This window comes from Pongo abelii, chromosome 10 (assembly GCF_028885655.2).
Source record: "Pongo abelii isolate AG06213 chromosome 10, NHGRI_mPonAbe1-v2.0_pri, whole genome shotgun sequence".
NCBI classification, from domain to species: domain Eukaryota; kingdom Metazoa; phylum Chordata; class Mammalia; order Primates; family Hominidae; genus Pongo; species Pongo abelii.
In genome coordinates this window covers 84,926,404-84,947,055 of record NC_071995.2, presented here as the reverse complement: position 1 = coordinate 84,947,055, position 20,652 = coordinate 84,926,404, and positions in this window count along the sequence as shown.

Sequence of the window (20,652 nt, the reverse complement as noted above, 5' to 3'; positions counted from 1 at the left end):
GTACCAAGATCAGTAAAATTATCCTGTTACCTTCATAACCAGATACTTTATTCTTCCGAGGAATAAACCCACAGGACAATATCTGTTTCTTAACCCTAGCTGATCTACAATCAATTTTGTTTATCAGTAGAGTCTTTATTTTTTTACTTTTTAAAAAATACTTAGGACAGAAAAGTAAGTCTTCTCATGAAGAGTTAATGCAGCTTCCACAGTTATTTTGATGATATAAGCATAATAAATATTGATTCTGTTGAATTTCTAAGGCTTGCTTTGAAAGGCAACTTCATTGACAACTCCTTTCCCCCTGTCATGGTCTTCAGGTTTAACTTTGCAAACACTGTCATGTCCTTATTGAGTCAATTTGGTAGATAATCTGAGTCTTTGATTATCCTGTCTCTCCATTTATTTTCCCAATAATTTTGCATGTTTTTCTAACAAATAATGCTGTATTCTTGTCACATAGCGCATAGGAATGCTAATTTATAAATTTATTTATTTTACTATTTATAATTGCAATGTATACCCTAATAATGCATTTTTAGGGTGCCTCCAATTTCTTTGGCATGCTCTTTTTTGTCAAAATATCTTAGTTTTACTCTATTTTTTTTATTCTCTATGCTTTCATCTCTACATTTTCTTCAAAAGATTTTCAACTGGTTTTTGACTCATACAACAGTATGCAAAAGCAGGAGGCAAATATAAAATACAGTGTGAAAAAGTGTTTGAGACAAGACTAGAAAGACCAAGAAAGTCTAACACTATGTGTAATATTGTGATGCCTTTCTTCTTTCTGTCAACATCATACATAGACACCTTATGCACATTTCAAGTGATTTCCATGTACAAAATTCTTCCATTTATAGTAGGAGATGTAGATCAAGTTGGTTCTTTTTTTTTACATACTGGTTTATTTAAAATATTGCAGTACATTTTATGAAAAAAGTCAATTTTTTCCACATGAAATTCAGTCAAAGGTTTTGAGCAATATGTATGTATTATAAAGTACTAGCACATTGAAATAAGTCATTATTAGAGACAGCATCTCACTCTGGCACCTAAGTTGCAGTACAGTCCCATGATCATGGCTCACAATAAACTCCTGGGCTCAAGCAATTCTTCCAAACCAGCCTCCTGAGAGGTGACTACAGATGTGCACCACCATGCCTTGTAATTTTTTAAAAAATTTTTTGTAGTGACAGAGTCTTTCTATGTTGCCCAGGCTGGTCTCGAACTTCTGGCTTTAAGTGATCTCCCTTCCTAAGCCTCCCAAAGTGCTGGGATTATAGGTGTGAGTCAACATGCTGGCCGAATCTTTTCATTTTTCCTGTGGTATAAGATATTTTGTGGAGAATTCTTTTACGCTGTATGTGATACATCTATTTTGAGCTCTTTCCATTATGGACTTTATCATATGGTATGATAATTAGGTTTATATATTTGTCTTTCTTATCAGATTACTAACTTCTTGAAGGCAGGAACTATGTATTATTTTGTATTATATATTTCAGTTTTTGTCATAGTAAATTATGGTAGCATATTAACTTCAAATTAATATTTATTAAAGTGAATATAGGGTGCACATTAAAATATTGATGTTTCTCGGCTTTTTGGAAGGCTGAGGGAGAAGGATTGCTTGAGCCCAGGAATTTGAGACAAGACCTGGCAACATAGTGAATTCCTGTCTCAATCAATCAACCAATCAATCAATCAAATAATGATGGCATAAAGATATGCAACAGGTGACATGTGTTTCTCCCCCAACCCCGCCCTCTGCCAGGTGCCATGACTCTTAATTTATTTTACTAAGTTTTACAAATCAGGCAAACCTCATGGATTGAAAAGGAGCATTCAAAGAAAGTGCAAATGATAGATCGTGTCAAATTATTTTTTAAAAATGGACTTAAGGAGATTTTTAAAGGCTAATCCTATCTATGATTTCACCTTTTAAAAATGTATTGTTTGTGTAACAGAGAGTATAGATGATAACCGCATAGATGATATGCAGCATAACACAAGAGACCACTATTCACATTGTTTTCTGTGAATGTAAAATAAAATTATGCACATAAACAGCCCTGTGATGGAGAATAAAGTCTCACGTTAGTAAAAATTTTGTTATTGACAAAACAAAAATGGATACAAACACCAAAGAGACATAAGACATAATTACTATACATTTTTTATACAGGAGTAACTTTAATTCCATTATGTTGTATGTACATTGAAAGGAAATTTTAATGATGAAATCAGAAAATACAAGTACTAACATTGAGCACTATTTTTATACTTATTTTTACAATCACTGTCTAACTCATGGGTCTAATATTAGTATTAATAAGTTAATAATAAATGTAGTTTTAAAATATTAGGTTCTTCCATTTTTCAAAAACCAATATATACATTATGAGTGGTAGGAATTTTAATTTCAGTGTTTTTTACTTTCTAGAAGAGCTAAATAGCATGTGTTTCTAATGAAAAGGGAAAAAATAGGAGAATTTCTCCTTTTCTCAAGTATTACTTACTCTTTTAAAATTATTCTTATGGAAAAATGTAGCATTTTTCCATGAACTATAGTTCATCACATACTTTCCAAAAAATAGAAGATAAATTTTATACACAGAAATAGTGTTAAAATATTCAGTGTATTTACTGTTAAATCATTGTATGAATTATTGAACCATCTAAATACCAATAGGTAAATTTCAAATTAAGAAATATCCTAAATCTAATGTGTCACTCTTCCATTTAATGTAGAGATAATTTGAACAAAAACCAAACATCCAAGTGGTCTCCAAGAGAGTAGAGATTTAGGGACGAAATATTTGTTTTACCTGTAATAATGCAGCCTTTTTTCTATCCAGCAATCTTGGTAGTTGTTTGCTTTAATACATAACACTGAATTTGAATGAGGACAATGACTGTTAAAAATGCATATTTTTGAGGTGGGCATTCAGCGGTAACATGCACAGCTGTGTTTTCTGAGTGAGTTAACAGGAACTAGGGCTATGAAATTCCCAATCAGGAGAGCAAGCTGCTTATTCTCTGCTTTAACTCACAAAGGGAGTCACAGAAGCTAAATGACATCCCAAATGTCTGGTACTTTATGTAGTTCATTGCTAATTACAGAGGAGTGATAGAAGAATACGGCGATCTGTATTTTTGTTATTTTACATATTTGTATGCCAGATGGCATTTAAGAGGATATGAAAGCAAAATAATTACTTAAGTTAAAAAAATTTATCCACGTCCACACCACAGTAACATTTTGGTGGCATAGAAATATATTAAATAGGTTACATAACCTTAGTCAGAGTTTATATTTCACTAGTGTCTACATTTAGTATAGTCGCTGATATGGTTAAGCTTTGCATCCCCACCCAAATCTCATCACGAATTGTAATTCCCATAATCCCCATGAGTCAAAAATAGACCAGGTGAAGGTAACTGAATCATGGGGGCGGTTTCCCCCATGCTGTTCTCATGATAGTGAGTTTTCACGAGATCTAATGGTCTTATAAGAGGCTCTTTCCCCTTCACTTAGCACTTCTCCTTCCTTCAGCCTTATAAAGAAGGTGTCTTGCTTACCCTTCGCCTTCTGACATGATGATAAGTTTTCTGAGGCCTCCCCAGCAATGCTGAACAGCGAGTCAATTAAACTTCTTTCCTTTACAAATTACCCAGTGTCAGGCAGTTCTTTATAACAGTATGATAACTGACTAATACAGTTACCTATGCCTGCTACATTTGCACTTTCTCTTAGCCTATAAACTGTGATGTTAGGGGATACTATCTGGCTAATGAAAGTGAAAAAAATAACTGCTTGAGGTTGACAGTGATTCTCTATGTTAATACCAGTGCTTGCTGGGAGTGGAATGCTACACAGTTTCACTCAAAATGGAAATCTTCCAAGTGGTCAGAGCTTCCAGAAGTACTCACCATTGTTCAGCTTTCCTGAATGGATAGCCTTAATGAAAGATCGATATCACTTTCAAAGTAATGATTGTTAAAATAGTAAATGACTTAGATAATGAGGTTGTTCCAATGGAAAATTGAGAGTCAGTTATGGAAATGGACCTCAGAAAAATATGGAGACTAGAAATATTGTTGATTGATTACCAGAAAATTATCATTACTATTAGCACTACTATTATTACTATTCTGAACAGGCTGCCGAGCTGATCTACATATGCCAGTGGTCATGTTTACTCATCAAAAAATCTACTCAGTAAATGGGTGAAAGAACAATGATCATAATTCCAAAGATGAAGGAAATTCATGGAGCAGCATGAAACTCTCATCCCTGAAACTGACCAAGATATATATATCTGGCAAAAATAATTAGGAATCAATTATACAAGAATTTACCCTTCTTGAAAAGTACCTTTATATCCCAAAGCATCTAGCCCCATAAAATAAAATATTGCCATATTAAAAATTCAGTTATATGGTCAGTTATAATGAGACCACACCCTGTGAGGATTGGCAGGCATTTTTCAGGATTCAAAATATTCTCTGAAGCACTGTTCCCTAATCATGACAAATAGATCAGAATTATGTAGTAACATTTCTCCGTATCCCACTTAATAGTCTATAAATATTCACTTCTTGTACTCTGTGGTCTTTGAAAGGAATTCCCAAGGGAGAATTATTCTGCCCCAGTCAGCTAGAATAAAAAGTGAAGGCAAAGAAGTTGAGAAGAAACATGGTACATGCTCCCTAGAGTCTTATGACCTTCAAAGATTAGAACCGAAGCTTTATTCTTGTTTGCTGCATGGAATAATTTTCTATTTTTATTCTGTCTTTAAGTATGTATTTTATGTGTTTCTTTTTTTCTTCAGTATATAATATAGACAAGACATTAAATTTTCATGTTTCTAAAGTATTTGAATATTGAGATGGAATTATAAAATAATTGTCATTATTGAACACTCTAAAGAACACAGACTAAAGTATCTGAAAGTGACTTCCAGTTTTTTCTTTTGTGAAAGAACAACGAGTGTCTAGTATATGTGGATCATGTTAGATAGGTACATTTGGATAGAGGGGAGTAACTTTATGTGTATCTATATGTCTGTGCATGTGTGTGCATGCCTGAAAACAGCCATAAGGTAGAGTCTAAAATATGCCATTTTGGTTCAGCTTCTGGCATACAGAAATGTTCTGTTCCCTGGAAAGCACTCAGTTAAAAAAAAAAAACAGCCCTTTTGGGGGTCTTACATCTGCAGCTCTAGCTGATTGATCCAGAGGTAAATCAAAGCTGGGTCATCAGATCATCCTTCCTGAGAGTTTTAGCCTAGAATAGAGAGATCTAGAAAATGAAAATCACTAGCATTGAACTTTGGTAAAGTCATTTCAAAAGAAGTTCTCCCAAGCCCAACTTCTGTAGTTTCTTTAGCTGCCATCATTTCCATTCTCCCAGGTGGAGCATATTTTCTTAGCTGTTCTTGGCATCCTGTGAACAACCAGGCTATCCGTTGATTAAAGCCTCTTTGTAATTTAGTTAGGCAGAATCCCCTTCTGTTCACAACTACAGCAACTCTTCTTTCCCTCAGCTTTATTGAGGTTTAATTGACAAAAAATTATATATGTCTATAATATTTATAATATATACAATATATACAATATATACAAAAAATTATATATGTCTATAATATTTATAATATTATAAATGTAACAATATCAGGTTAATTAAGATATCCAGCACCTCAAATAGTTATCTTTTGTGTGTCCCATAAGTACTTAAGATATACTCTGTTCACAAATTTCAAATATGGAATATAGTATTATTCTATATTTATTATTATTATACTATATAATATATTATAATATTTTAATTATATTATATGATAATATATAGTATTATTCTATATAGAATATAGTATAGTCATCACGCTATACATTAGTCATCCTGCCCGATTAAAACTTTGTACCTTTTTGCCAACATCTCCCAATTTCTCTCATATCCTGTAAACCACCATCCTACTGTCTGCTTCTGTGAATTTCACTGGTTTAGATTCCTCCAATAAGCGGCATTGTGCCATATTTTGTTTTTCGTGCCTGGCTTCTTTCACGTAGCATAATGTGCTTCATATTCATCAGTGTTGTCTCAAATGACATAATTTCCTTCTTTTTAAGGCTAAATGATACATTTTACACACACACACACACACACACACACGCACGCAGATGGGCAGGTGTTTGAGATACGGATTTCATCTGCTTTACATACCCAGTGGCGAGATTGTTGCATCATATGGTAATTCTACTTTTAAGGTTTTAAGGATCCTTCATTCAGTAATCTTAATTAAATCAACTCATTACAGGTGGTAAAAATAATACCAAATAATTACATCTCTTGAACAAAAATTTGTAAGGGAGACCACGAATCAGAGGTTCAGAAAACATTTAAAAAAGTAATTCCTGCAGAGTTTAAATAACTTTTAGGGTTGGAAATTGCTTTTCAGATTTGTAAATATAACATACTGGTATATCAGTATTAAAATAACATTAGTGGTCTGTTAACAATTTTCTTATGTTAGATTTCGGTTTCTCCAAGCCAGGTTTCTATCCATGGATACAGAACAAGGAAATTTTGGAAGGATGACATTGTGCTCTTTGATATTATTTCCAGTGCTTAGAGGCACACCTCAAAATGTGCAAACCACATTCCTTGGGCATATACATGATCACTTTAGGAAGTTGATTTTCATTCTTTAACAAGAAGTACCACCTTATTGTCACAGGATCCTTAGGGTGTGGCTTCGCCAGCCACAAACCTCTGTGGCCACTGGCGCCTCTGCTTGAGTTTTGTCCATGCCTGCTGGGCTTGTTTCACCCACTTGGCCCGGCAGGCTGTGCTCAGCTCATGCTACCAACCTGGATCCCACACCTGCCAAGGGTGAGCCAGGCGAGGAACAGCAAGGGAGAAAATGAACACGCTGCCTCGGGGTGGGCAGCTCCAGGTACCGGCACAGGCTCCGGCTTCATGCGAGGCTGCTACTGGACCAGACGTACCGCGGCTTCCGCTGCAGGCCCCAGCTTCTGGACAAGGGGAACGCGGTGGCACCCCAAAGCCCGGAGACACCAGGAACCACAGAGCCTCAAAGAGGCTGTAACAGCATGTTACAGCCCTAGATCAGAGAGCCTGAAGGCATGGACTCCCAGAAAGGCTGCAGACCTTCTCTCCTTCTTGTCGCCCACAGCAAGTGGATGGGGGTGGGGTGTGTGTGTTTAGCCTGTTTGTGTTACAGCTCTTTCAGTCCCTCTGCCCCGCTCCGGCCCCACCACTTCTTCCCGGTTGGGTGGGGTGGCCGCTGGCAAAGGGTGGGTGGGTTAATGGTGGTACAGGCCTTTTAGCTCCAGCCCACAGCCCAGTGAGCCAGCAGGGAATTACAGCTTCTTTTGCTCTCGCAGTCTGGGAGTCCTGAGTTCCTGTCCTGCTTCAGGAAGAATGAGATTACTCAGACAACTGGAGGGTGAGCAAGGTGGGGAAGAGCTTTATTAGGTGACCGTACAGCTCTCAAGGGAGAGTAGACCAGAGGCGGGCAACTGCTATCCACAGGTAGTAGTCCCAAGCGGCTTGAGTCCAGGGTTTTTATGGGGCTCAGGATGGAGGAAGTTCATGCTAATTGGTTCACGGGTAGGATGAAGTGAGTGCTGATTGGTCACGGGCGGCCATGGGCGGGCTTGAAAAAAGCACCATTCCATTGGCCAAAAGCTATCAAAAAAAATTCTCACTCCCGGTTGTGGTCTCCATCCGGAAATGGCAGTCCCGCCGCCAGACCTGAAGGTCAGGACCTGCCAGGTACACACCCCTTCCTACCTAGGAACCTGTCTGCTCCCGCTGCCATCAACATGCCGTTCATGGCGCCCAGGCTGACTGCTCCAAGGGGTGCCCGTAGGCCCGCACCAAGCCACCGTCAGCCCCCAGCCTCCCTTCCATGCTCATCAGCACCCAATATTTCAGCCTCAGAAGCAGTTTCTGGAGGGGGCCAAGGCAGCGGGGAGCTGGCGTGTCAGCACTACCGCGAGTGTGCACACACCTGGCTGGGTCGCGACAGCGCCTGGGTTCGGCTATCAGGACATAGTCGCAACTTTGCTCCACTGCAGAGCGGGCACTGTGAGCAGGGAGGGGCCAGGCAGTGGGAACAGGAACTTCTGAGCCTGTGGAGGCGGGGGCTTTCCCCGGCCCCGAGAGTACAGGGAAGCCCGAGTCCAGAGCCATGGCTGGGCGGCTGCAGCGGGAACGCAGGCTCCTGTCCCACCAACTCAGTAGGGCACAGGGCTCCCGCTGGGATCACCTGTTTCCAGCACCCACTGGCTCCTTAGAGTGCACAGCCCTGGCCGAGAGCCTTCCCCACTGGAGCTGTGTCTTCACAGGGGCTGCTCCAACCGGGCCACTGCTGCCATCATTATGATGAAAATGCTTCCTTAGATGGACCATACTTTGTACTGGCTAAGAGCCCAGTCTCCAGAGATAGGCTGCTGAAGATCACAGCCTAGTGCACACCTCACGAGATTTGTGACATCCTAATTAATTTCCCTGCTGACATTCTTCCACAACTCAAATATGTTCTCTTCCAAATGACCTTTTATACTGTAAATGAGATCGTGAGATCACATCATGTCCTTGTTTAAAACCATTAACTAGCCTCCATCTAATTTAAAACAAAATCTAAGTTCTTATGAACAGCTACCGATGCATGTCCCACCTATACTCACAGGCTCAACCTGGGCCTTTCTTTCTTATTTCACTGTGCTCCAGTCACACTAATAGGCTTTCAGTTTTTCACAACTGACCAACTTATATCCCACCACAAAGCACCTGTCATAACTGTCCTTCTTTGTCTGAAATGTGTTCCCTCCTTGTCACTTTTACTCTTCATGTCTTCTAGAGAGTAAATATAACCTCTAGAAGGTGACGTTCCCTTAGCATTCTTTCTAGATTTAGAGTAAGTACCCCAAAAGTGTTTCTTTTCTTTTAGCACCCTGTTTGCTACTTTCATGGAACTCATCACCTGTGAAATTATTTAATTTGTTTCTGGTTTTTTGTTTATTTTCAATATCCTTCCCTAGACTGTAAGCTCAAGAAGGAAACAAAACAAAATGAAACAAAAAAAAAAAAACACTGTGTACTTCATGGAGGTACCTGTGTCCTTAGAACATGGTCCAGGTTTGATAAATATTTTTGAATAAATAACTATAATAGACAGTATGTAAAACTATACACTTTTTATTTCTCCCAAAAGTTACCTCCTAATGCCTTTAATTATATATTTCTAAGAATGTTTCATAAAGTTATGCAATATAAACAACTATATTCTACTTCTGTGAATTTAGAAAGGAATTTAACATCCTTTTGTTCCATTTTTTTTTCCAGCTGTAAAATGGGATAATGTTCACCCCACCACCCTGCTGTGAGCTCAGATATGTGATACTTTAGACTGTAAAGCACTATAACAATGTAAGTCTCCATTATTTGGCAACAAGTAGCAACCATACTTATTTCTCACTTAGCACTATTAAATTGTTTTGCAGTCTAAATCAAATGAAGTACATTCATAATGCTTTAAAATGTTTTAAAATGTTGATCTTATTTGGGTTGTATTATCTTGCATTTTTAGACAGGTATTTATTTCTGCCAATGGCTATTTTTTTCATCAATAAGTTAGAAGTTAAACTGTAATATTTACAGATAACATAATGAAAATGATAGTAATGATTGGAATTTTTAATGCATCTAATCTGCCAGGAAAATGTGAATACATATATATGTCTTACTTTTTTAATCTAATCAACCAGATTGTGCAGTATATACATTTATTATTCATATCTGACACATGAAGAAATAGGCTTACAGGATCTATGGGTTTTGTCTAAGCTTCTAAGGTCGATAAATATAATAATTGGATTTCAAGACGACATATAGACAGAAATGGAGAAATAACACTCTCCCCATTCTACCTTTAGCAGTTTATATGCAGTGAAGAAGGAATGGTGTACTTATACTATTTTTGTATATTGTGTATTCCTCAAAGGAAACATATCTGCTTTCTTCTCCATCCATAAATCCCTTAGTTCTGTCAGCTTCAGTATTTATTTACTTATTTCAGTGTGTACAGTCTTCCCTTGCTAAACAAAATGGTGTAGACAGAATGTCTTCTGTTTATTTTACTATGTGAATATATGTGAGTATCAGCAAATAAAGCAAAAGAAGTAAGCAGAAGACTTTTGCCTCCAAGAAGTTTAAACCTTTTCCATTAGGCACTGTGAAGGCACTGAAGTGTTTTAGTATCGTGAATAATATAAGTAGATTTAAATTTTAGAAAAATTACTATAATAATACCTTTTAGGGTAGTTTAGAGACAGCTGAAGACAATGAATTTCCCTGATGATCTTATATGATAATTGTTGAAAACAGATGTGTAAATAATTACACTACATGTTTAGGTTTTGTGATGAAGGGAATTTTTGCTAACTTTTATCAACACAATTAGAAAGAAGAGTAGCTTTCCTTTGAAGTTTTAAAGACTAGCTTTTCCTAATCTTATAAGAAACCACAACTCATAGTAAATGTATACCAAATATACTATTTGTTTCTATACTCTGCTTCTAAATAGGTGGAAGAAGTATTATTGTATACTTAAATGTGATATATAAATACATATATCTTTATATACAAACTTACATATATATGAAAGTTTTAATGTTTTATTTTTCAATGAAATGAATAAGTATACTTTGAGTTTATTTTATGATTGTTTTACAATTATATATAAATTATACATTGTGAATCACTACTAAATAAGTTATAAAAGACTTCAAATAACTTGCATACAAATAAGTAAAAATCTTTAAAGAAAATAATTTTCTACAAACGTATAAATTGGCAATTGTAACACAATGGTGTTTGTGTATCTAAACATATATAAACATAGAAAAGTAAGAGTATGGCATAAAGGATAAAAATGGTACACTTGTATAAGACACTTACCATGAATGGAGCTTGCAGGACCTGAAGCTGCCCTAGGTGAGTCAGTGTTACAGGACCAACAAGTTCGAATGCCCACTGCACAGTAACAGCCCCATTACAATGAGATGGCAGGGTTTGCAGCAGAGAAAGAGTTTAGTTATCACAGGGTGCCAAGGGAGGAGGTGGGAGAAGTCCCTCAAATCCATCTCCCACAGGACTTTTTAAATGGATTATGAATGGAAGGGGGCTGGGAAATTGGGGTGATTGATTGGGAGGGGAATAGCGGATGAAATCATCAGGATGTAGAGACTGCACTCTTTGGTAAGTCAGCTCCTGTGGGGTCCTTCAGATCAGCTGTCATCTGTGGGGATCGTTCAAACCAGCTGAGTCAGTAGTTTCATCAGTATGCAGGACCTGAAAGAACATCAGAAAGGAAAAACTTAACATTATGTAATGTTCAAATTATTATCTATACAAAAGTTAAAGAGAACTATAATCTTTTAACAGGGTCTACATGATTCTGAAACAATAGGATCAACACAACTGTGGGAAATCCAGTCAGACAGCAGGCTGACCTAATGATTAATGCTGCATGAGCTGCAAGCTTGGTTTATTTTCATTTCTCTCTCTTCCTTTTTCCCTGATTAATTTTATAAAGTTTCCAGGGATGGTTTTGGTTCCCCCTGGGCTTTATCATATGTCAATCTGGAGGCAAGAGCTAATATGGTGGGAATTGGGAGAAGAACACTCTAGCTTTTTCTTGCTGGCAAGGACAAGAGTCAGGGTAAGAGTCAGAATTAGAGGAATGAAACTGCTGGGCAGTAACCTACAAGTATTTACCAGTTCCTGGTCCAGGATTTCAGGCATGTAGCATGAATATATTAGGGCTGCTGTCCACTGTAGAGATTAGAATTCCTGTTGTCAGAATCATGAGCCCAAATTTTAATAGTAGTTTTAAAATAAACTGAAAACTTTATGGTGTTTGTAAGATCTTATTGCCACAAAGAGTCTGTTCTGTCAATCTTATGATATCTATTTTAACATTAATGGTGCTCAGTTGTGTCTAGACCCCAAAAAGAAGACGTTTGTATGACTTTCCATGCTGTTATGGTCAGGAATTTAGTTTTAAGCTTTTTTGGGGTCTTCTAAGCCACAAGGGGATCTGTTCAGTCAGTTCAGTAGAGGGCTTAGGATTTATTTTTAATTCACATTCCCCCTTTTTGGTCAAAATATGCCAAAAGTAGCATCAATGGCCAAGCTCTTATTTCATTCCATATTATTGCCAGATGGTGTGGCTATCTATCTCAGATATACTCTGTTCTTCAATGGGACCCATATAGCCAAGGGACTTATTGCCAAAAGACTTATAGCCAATTAAACATTCTAGGACAAAAGGGAATGGAGGTGGGAAGGCATTCATTATTCCTTAAAAACTTTTTGAGCAATATAAGAGCCACAAACCAAAAGCCAAAAAGTAAGCTTACAAAATCGATTTATCTATAAGTTCTATGTGTTGGGCCATCGGCTGTTAGGCATCTGTGAGCCCATCTTTTTTGGAGGATCTGAACTAATTCTATCCCTCAAACCTGGCCTTAGAATTTCACGTGGCCATCTCTTTAAGGATAGTCCCTGGGCCTAAAGGGATTTAATAGTTTTAATTTCTGGCCCTGTGTCTCACAAAAGCAGTCTATTTTGATTGTCACTTTTTTCTGGGTCTGAAGATGAGGCTTTGGTTAACTTGCGTTTGATGTCAGATACTGGTGTCAACATTCATGATTGAGCAAGAGTTGGTACTTGTTTTATTTATTTATTTATTTATTTTTTCTTTTAATCTGTGATTTTATTTATCTCATAATTATAAAACATAAAAAGTTAATAAATGTAACAAACCTTCATGTTGTGCACATGTACCCTAGAACTTAAAGTATAATAATTTAAAAAAAAAGAGTTGGTACTTGTTTTAGATGAGATATATGTATCCAGGAGTCAAAGCCCTGTAAATTAATAGTACAAACATTAATAGCATCTGATAAGGGACCCTTTCAAGGGGGGAGGGGGTGGGAAGAGTCGTTTAACTGATGCCTCTCCCAATATATGTAACTATTAGACTGGAGGTGGTGATATTGGAGTTCATGTTCTGACCGGAAGCTGTAAAAATATTTTGTAACTTTGTGGTGACTAATTGTATAGCTTTAATAAGGCCCACCAGTAAGTCTAAGTCAGAAACTTAATTTAGGATTTGATTTTGAGGATGTTTGTCAAAAATGTTAAAAGGCTCAAAAAATTTGATCAAAGCAGAATCACAGTCTATGTTAAAATACTTGTTATTCATTTAACCAGGAGTGATAATCAAAATATTTGATGGCCATACAGTAAGTTACATGGATGTAAAATTCTTAATATGCAGTCTATCATAGACTGATGTTTGGTCAAAGAATGATGATATATACTTTAGAATGGGTTTATTTAATAGTTGATTTTTTTTTTTTTTTTTTTGAGACAGAGTTTTACTCTGTCACCCAGGCTGGAGTGCAGTGGTGCAATCTCTGCTCACTGCAACCTCCGCCTCACGGATTCAAGCAACTCTCCTGCCTCAGCCTCCCGAGTAGCTGGGACTACAGGCGTGTGCCACCACATCCTGCTTTTGTATTTTTAGTAGAGACGGCATTTCAGCATGTTGGCCAGGCTGGTCTCGAACTCCTGACCTCAGGTTATCCACCCACTGCGACCTCCCAAAGTGCTGGGATTACAGGCGTGAGCCACCGAACCTGGCCAATAGATGATGAGTTTTAAGGGAACGGTTATTTAGGTTTCTAAGGATGAACCAAACCTTGCTACTTAAAGAGTAATCCACAGACCAGCAGCATCAGTGTCACATGGAGATTAGTAAAAATATAACAATCTTAGGCCCAGCATGACTCCCTAAATTAGAACCTATTTTAACATGATCTTCAAATTTGTTGTGCATACCTAATCTTTGAGAAGCACTGGAATCGAATATACTAAATCATAAGGAAATAACCTTAATGATGACCCCATAATATGGGGCTCTGAGGACCATGTGTGTAGAACAAAGTCAGACAGTAGAGTTAAATAAAATTTGCAGGAGGCCACAGATTTAGACTGGGCTCCTGCACTGGACCCAACAGACCAAACCAATATAAAGTTTAATCACAGTAGCTGAGCTTTAGGTAATTGCAGGAAGCTCTGTAACCAAATAACCAATTTTGCTGTAACCAATTTAGTTGTCTCTGTATCTCAGTTCTGTTTTCTATAAATGCTGTCAGGTCACATAGTTAGCTGGAGTTCTCTGAACCTGATTTGGTTCTGAGAGTGGTCTGCTTCATGAATCATTTTTATTTTGTTCCATTTTGCTTTTAATTGCTCAAATAAACCCCATTGAATTTAATTGGTGAAATAATTTCTCTCCTTGAATGGTAGCAAAATAATGGGAATGTACTGTTCTTCTCAGCAGTTTTTCTTAGAATTTACCTAATATAAAAACATAATGTATTTTATAATAAGTGGATTTTAAAAGTCAAGAAAGGAGAATTCCACTTTTGGCATGATAGCCTGAGGAGCTCTAGGGATTCACTCCCAGCGAAACTGGTGAGTATTATGAAATAACCACCATTTCAAGTCAATGGTCCTGAGAACATACAGTAAATGAAGAAACACTTATTTTTTTAAATATACTAAAATTGATAAACAACTCCTCCCAGCTTAGTGAAATGAAAATTGCACTCCAGACTGATACAGACACTATATGGAGTTCCCTTTCCCTCAAGTTCCCAGTCAGAGAAGTATTCTTTCAGGAGGGTAAGATATCAGCAATTCTCACACTACTCCTAGCTACATATCGCTGAAGCTGAGTTCCTGGTGAGAACAGTTCAATAGTGGAAGCACGTTGTTCTGCTCACTCCCTACTTAAGAGGCAGATGATCTACCTTGGACACAGTACTGCGGAGTATACTGGAATCCTAACCGCCATTGTCCTGGCTTTTGTGGCAGAGGTTCCATGCTAGGAGAAGCAAGCCAAGGAATCTTGGGGCTGCTGCCTTCATTACCTATCAGATTTTCAGTTCCTAAAGTGGAGGTGTCACAATGAGAAAAGCATGACATTATCTCTACTCCCAGCACCAGAGGTATGTTTCAGAGATTTTGCCTGGAGAAGAATGATGTAGAACAGAGACTCTAAATCCCTATCAACTACATTTAATGGAAATCTGTGGAGTACCTCACCCAACACTAGGGTAGACAAATAATGCAGCCAAAAAACAGTCTATTTAAAAGAATAGAAATAATAAAAAGTGCATTTTCCAATAATCATAAAATGAAATTAGAAATAAATATAGGAAACTTACAAGTATATGGAAGTTAAACATCATGCTAAGTAAGGAATGATTCAAAGAAGAAATCACCAGGGGAATTAGAAAATGTTTTGAAATGAATGAAAATGAAGTCATATCATACCAAAATTTATGGAATGAAGCTACAGCAGTGCTTAGAGGGAAATTTATAGTTGCAGATGCATATATTGAAAAAGAAGGATCTCAAATCCATAACCTAAACTTCAACCCTTGGCATTGGAAAAAAAGAGCAAATTAATCCTAAAGCTAGCAGAGAGTAGAAAATATTGAAGATTAGAGCAGAAATTAATGAAATAGACAATGGAAAAACAGTAGAGAAAATCAATGAAACCAAAAGCTGATTCTTTGAAACAATTAACAAAATCAACATTTAACTACCTTGACCAAAAACAAAAAAATACTTAAATTCCTAGAATCATAAATAAAAGAAGGGACATTGCTCTGAACTTCCTGGAATAAATGAGATTATTTTACAAATAAATATTATGAACAATTGTATGTCAGTAAGTTATACAACTTTGGTGAAATGGATAATTTCCTATAAAAAATCAAGGAAACCAGAGAAACACAATCTAGAAAGAAAAAAAAAAGTACAAATGTTGAGAATTAAAGGAAGACAAGGCAAAAGGTAGCTTCAAAGTGAAAAGTTTAAAAACAGTGCCAATATTAAGTATGATATTATATAACTAAAACCCTCTTGATATTACTGATTACTTTGTGTTCACAAACGACTGCTATGCAACTTTTCAATCCAACAGTTAATATAGACAATAAAGGTAAATGTTGATATATCATTAAGGGTTTGGCTAGGAGAACAGAAGTCATTCAATACATATTTAGGTGAAAATATTTATTATCAGGTAAAAAGAGACTACACAATAATTGGAAAATTTAGAGAATTAAAAACCATGGAGAGATTAGTTAAACTTGGAGGGATCATAAGCAAAGACCCCAGTCTAAAGAATAGAGGCCAGTGACTCACTAGAGTAGTTCGCTAGCTGGGAATTTCACCTCTGCACATACACCTAGCTAAAGCTGCCTCTCCCTACAGATTTAATGGTATATCCCTTTCAGCCGCCTAAAATTGCGCATGTGCCTTGCATTGACAAATCTGATTAAAAACGTGTAGAAAGTGGATTCTGGAAGATGTACAGAGACTTTGGAATTTGATGATAATTTTTAAAAAGAAAAAATGTGAAACTTAATGTTTTTACCAATTATACAGTTTGATAACACTTTTATATAGATTATATAAGTAAATTTTCACAGCCATTTTTGAAGAAAAAGATAATACTCATTCTAGTACTGAGTCTCAATGGGGCCAAATGACATGTTCAAAATCACACAGTAAGTAGGTAAACTAGAAAGAAATTCAGGTCTTCTAATCAAAATATATGGATTATGTTCTATCACAGCTGCTTCCATCACACTGATGATATCTTCTATGTTATATTTTCTACAAAGAGCAGAGTCTATACTTGATTTGGTTCAATCAACTTCTACTGATAAAATAAATATTAGACCTTTAGTTACAAAATGAAATTGTTATTAATTTGCTTCCTAACTTAAGATTCCTTAAGAACTGAATTTCTGCCATGTCTTTTCCATGCTACTATAGATTGATGAATACAATTTCATTTTTAAAATATGTACGCTTATTTAATGAAAGACTTAAATAGCAAAGACTTCATAATTTTTCCAGAAATAAGATACTATTAATTTGCTGACAACATTCTGTCTTTGCTGGTTTTTAATAATAGATCAGTAAACATCTAAACAGGTAAAAAGGTAATATAGTAAATTACCATTTGAGAAACTATAGACAAGTAAACAATTTGGATTACCAGAAAAAATGAGATGATTCTTTGAATTTCATTTGAATAATTAATGTTTTTAGATAATTAAATTTGCAAAAGGATAATATATTAATAACCTGGGATGATTTAAATTCTGGAACATTTGTATATCTATTTCTTAAAATGTATTGAACTGAAGGTATAAATATTACAGGTTTATGTGTATTAGTTTAAATATATCATCTTCATAAAAACATACTTTTCAACATAATGAGTTCTTAAGTATTCTCTTTATTTTTGATATTTGTTTTGGGACCTTAGTAATTTATTACATTTTTCATCCCTTATCTTTTAGTTAGTATGTAAAAATCAATTAAAAAATAGCAATGCAGATTGCAAAATTTGTAATCATTCAAATACTAGGTGGAAAACTAAAATTTATTTTATTCGACATGGCAGAGGTATTATATTGAAAATGATTTAATTTCATAATGGCCATAAATTGTAAAAGTGAATAGTATCCTCTAAATAGTAAAATTAAAATCTCCTCACTTATTCTGTTAATATCATAGATCTGATGCCCTACTTAATTTCCAGGAACTGGATGTATGCTGATCAAGTCCTATTTGATCTTAAGGAGGCTATAGTAGATGGAAGCTACTATTTGCTAACTACTTTGTTATTAAGACTAACATTTTAGGTAAATGATTATTAAATTCAATGACAAAACCCAACTCCTTTTAAAATGAATTAATTCTAATAAAAATAATTTTTGAGTACGAAACCACCTCTCCATCCCTATTTTGAAAGGATTATGCACAAACTAATAAAACGGCTGACACCCCTGTCCATGTAATATTATATACTCCCAAGAAATAGATACAAAGTAAAAATGTGCACCATATTTTACTTGATTGGCCATAAACTCTCTGATGCATTTCCAAGTGCTGAAAATAGGCCTTCTTGATGCATTTCAGGAATAAATCCTTTGTATCTGATTAAAATGCAGATGAGCATCATAAACCATTGTAATTTGAAAGGACTGAACTCATGATGCAATCTGCCTCCATCTGCTTTCAGGTGTAAAGCAGGAGGGAGTTCTGCTGAAAGTACCACTGAATTCAATCTAGGTTAAAATTCTGGGAATTAAACATTCCAGTCTGATCTCTCAATTTTTTTTTTGTTTCTGTATTTATGTCATTTTGTTGTATGCCTGTGTAAGCTTAGGCCATCTGCATAATCATATTGCTGTTAATTATGACAAAATATGTTTTTAATATATTTTTTGAAAATAAGGAGCCATATGTATATAAGAAAAAGCAGCTAAGATTACTGGCAGGGTTTTGAAAGAGTTTTGGAATTAAATTGACTGCCATAGACTCATTTTGTCAATAAGTTGTTTGCCTTTTCTAACATTTTTCAGCAAATATGAGAGCAGTGAAATGAAGCCATATGTAGTGAGCAGGAACCAGTTAAATAGCAGACACTCAGCTGAAAGTTATTGCTTCAGGGTTGAAAGCAGAAAGACAGGGGCTTTGGAAGAGACACACTTAGGTATGAAAACTAAGTCTCATGCCTAATAATTGTGTGGTTCAGGGAAATTCTTAAAATTTCTCTGAGCTTCAATTTCATCCTTGGTAAATGGTCATGATTAATGTTCATACACAGGGTTTATTAGAGAATCGTGGCTGTAGAGCACCTAGGGAAGTGTCTGCACTTTACTGGTGTGAAATGCATGTATTCTGTTTTTACTGTTTTGTTTTGTTTTAATCCACACAGCTGTACTCCTCTCCCTTTGTTAAAGGGAAACAGAGAGAGGTGCATCCATCAGCATCCTACAAAGTGTTCCCTGGACTTAATTTTATGCCTCTAGAAGTTCTCTACAATAATTTTTACGTTTTGTATTTTGTAATGTTTTAATTTGAATGATGAAATGCAGAAGCATATTTTGAATCATTGGATAGCCATCTGATTTAGGCCTTGTGCTTTTGTTTGTGCTTGGGAACATTTTACTTCCAAGTAATATTGCTTTAAAACATGAAGCCTATTTGGGAAAGTATGGAGATAGTCTTCATGATGCCTTAAAGAAAAATGAAGACAAGTGATAGTACAATATCCTGTAGACAGCAAAGGTTTCAGAAGCCAAAAAGGCTGAGAATTTCAAGTCATCACATGGTTCATTAAATTATTAATAAATCAATCTCTTAAGAAATTATAGCCATCAGTAACATTTTCCCATTGCAAATAGCATTTTACCTTTAGGCCAAATTTGTCATATTTAATTAATGTAATATGTTTTTATAGTATCATTTTGTAAAATTTAAATTCAATCTGGTCATTTTACATTTCACATTATTTAGGAGTCATAGACAAAAAAAAGAATGTCTAGTTCAATGCATTATTATACATATTTAAACAATAATTAAACTGTTGTATTAACTCTGAAAGCCTGTAAGAATTTTGGTTTGGAATCATTTTTCCAGTTCTACAAATGAAATTTATTAATAATGAATTAATTTTGAAGCACTAAAAGCAGCTATTACTTGGAAAGAAAAGAGAGTCCCATTTTATGCTATGTACAAAACTATAAAACTATAATATTAAGGTATAACATAAAGGAATATAGGTACAGTACAAATTACATTAAATTAAAATTTTAGTTTTTAAAGAAGTGATAAGCAATTCAAATAACAAATAATAGACTGAGATAAAATATATGGTTGAACCATATTCTAATATCATTTGTGTAGAATAAAAATTTTCACTAATTGATAAATACACATGGCTCAACCTTCTATATGAGATATTTAACAGATAAGAAGTTAATATTTCTGCTTTACATAAAAACATATATATGTTAATAAAATGAAGAGAAAATGCAAATGACCATCAATGAAAATAGCTCCACTTCACAAGCCATCGTGGACATGATGCTTGAAATAATGAGATCTATTTAAACAATCAAGTTGATAGAAATCTGAGATTGATGATATTCAGTGTTGCAATCATAACCTTTCCAATAAAACTGGACTTCTCTCAAAACTTTGTGAAATTCGTTTAGCAGCATCTTTAAACATTAAAGTATATATACCCATTGAATGAGCAACTTATTTTCTAGGCCTTGATCCAATAGAAATTGAAGTTTAATCACATAGAAATACTGTGCTAAAAGGATTTTTATTATACTTTATTTGAAATACAAAAAAGGTAAAAGAAATATTAAATTCTGGTAAGTCAATACTCTGGGATCAAACGTAAATATTTAGGTTGAGCAACATATATTGTTAAGTTAAAAGAGCAAATTACAGAATAATATATTCATATATTATTGTTTTCTTAGGAAAACTTGTAATTAACTTCACAGGAAGAATTCCTTAGAGACTGTGGCATCAATGAGGACATAATTTTAATGTTTGATAATATGACCAAATCCCATTAAAAATATTATATTATTTTATAAATTAATTTTGTTTGAGACTTCCTAAATTCTCTGTGAACTCATCAATGTAGTGCT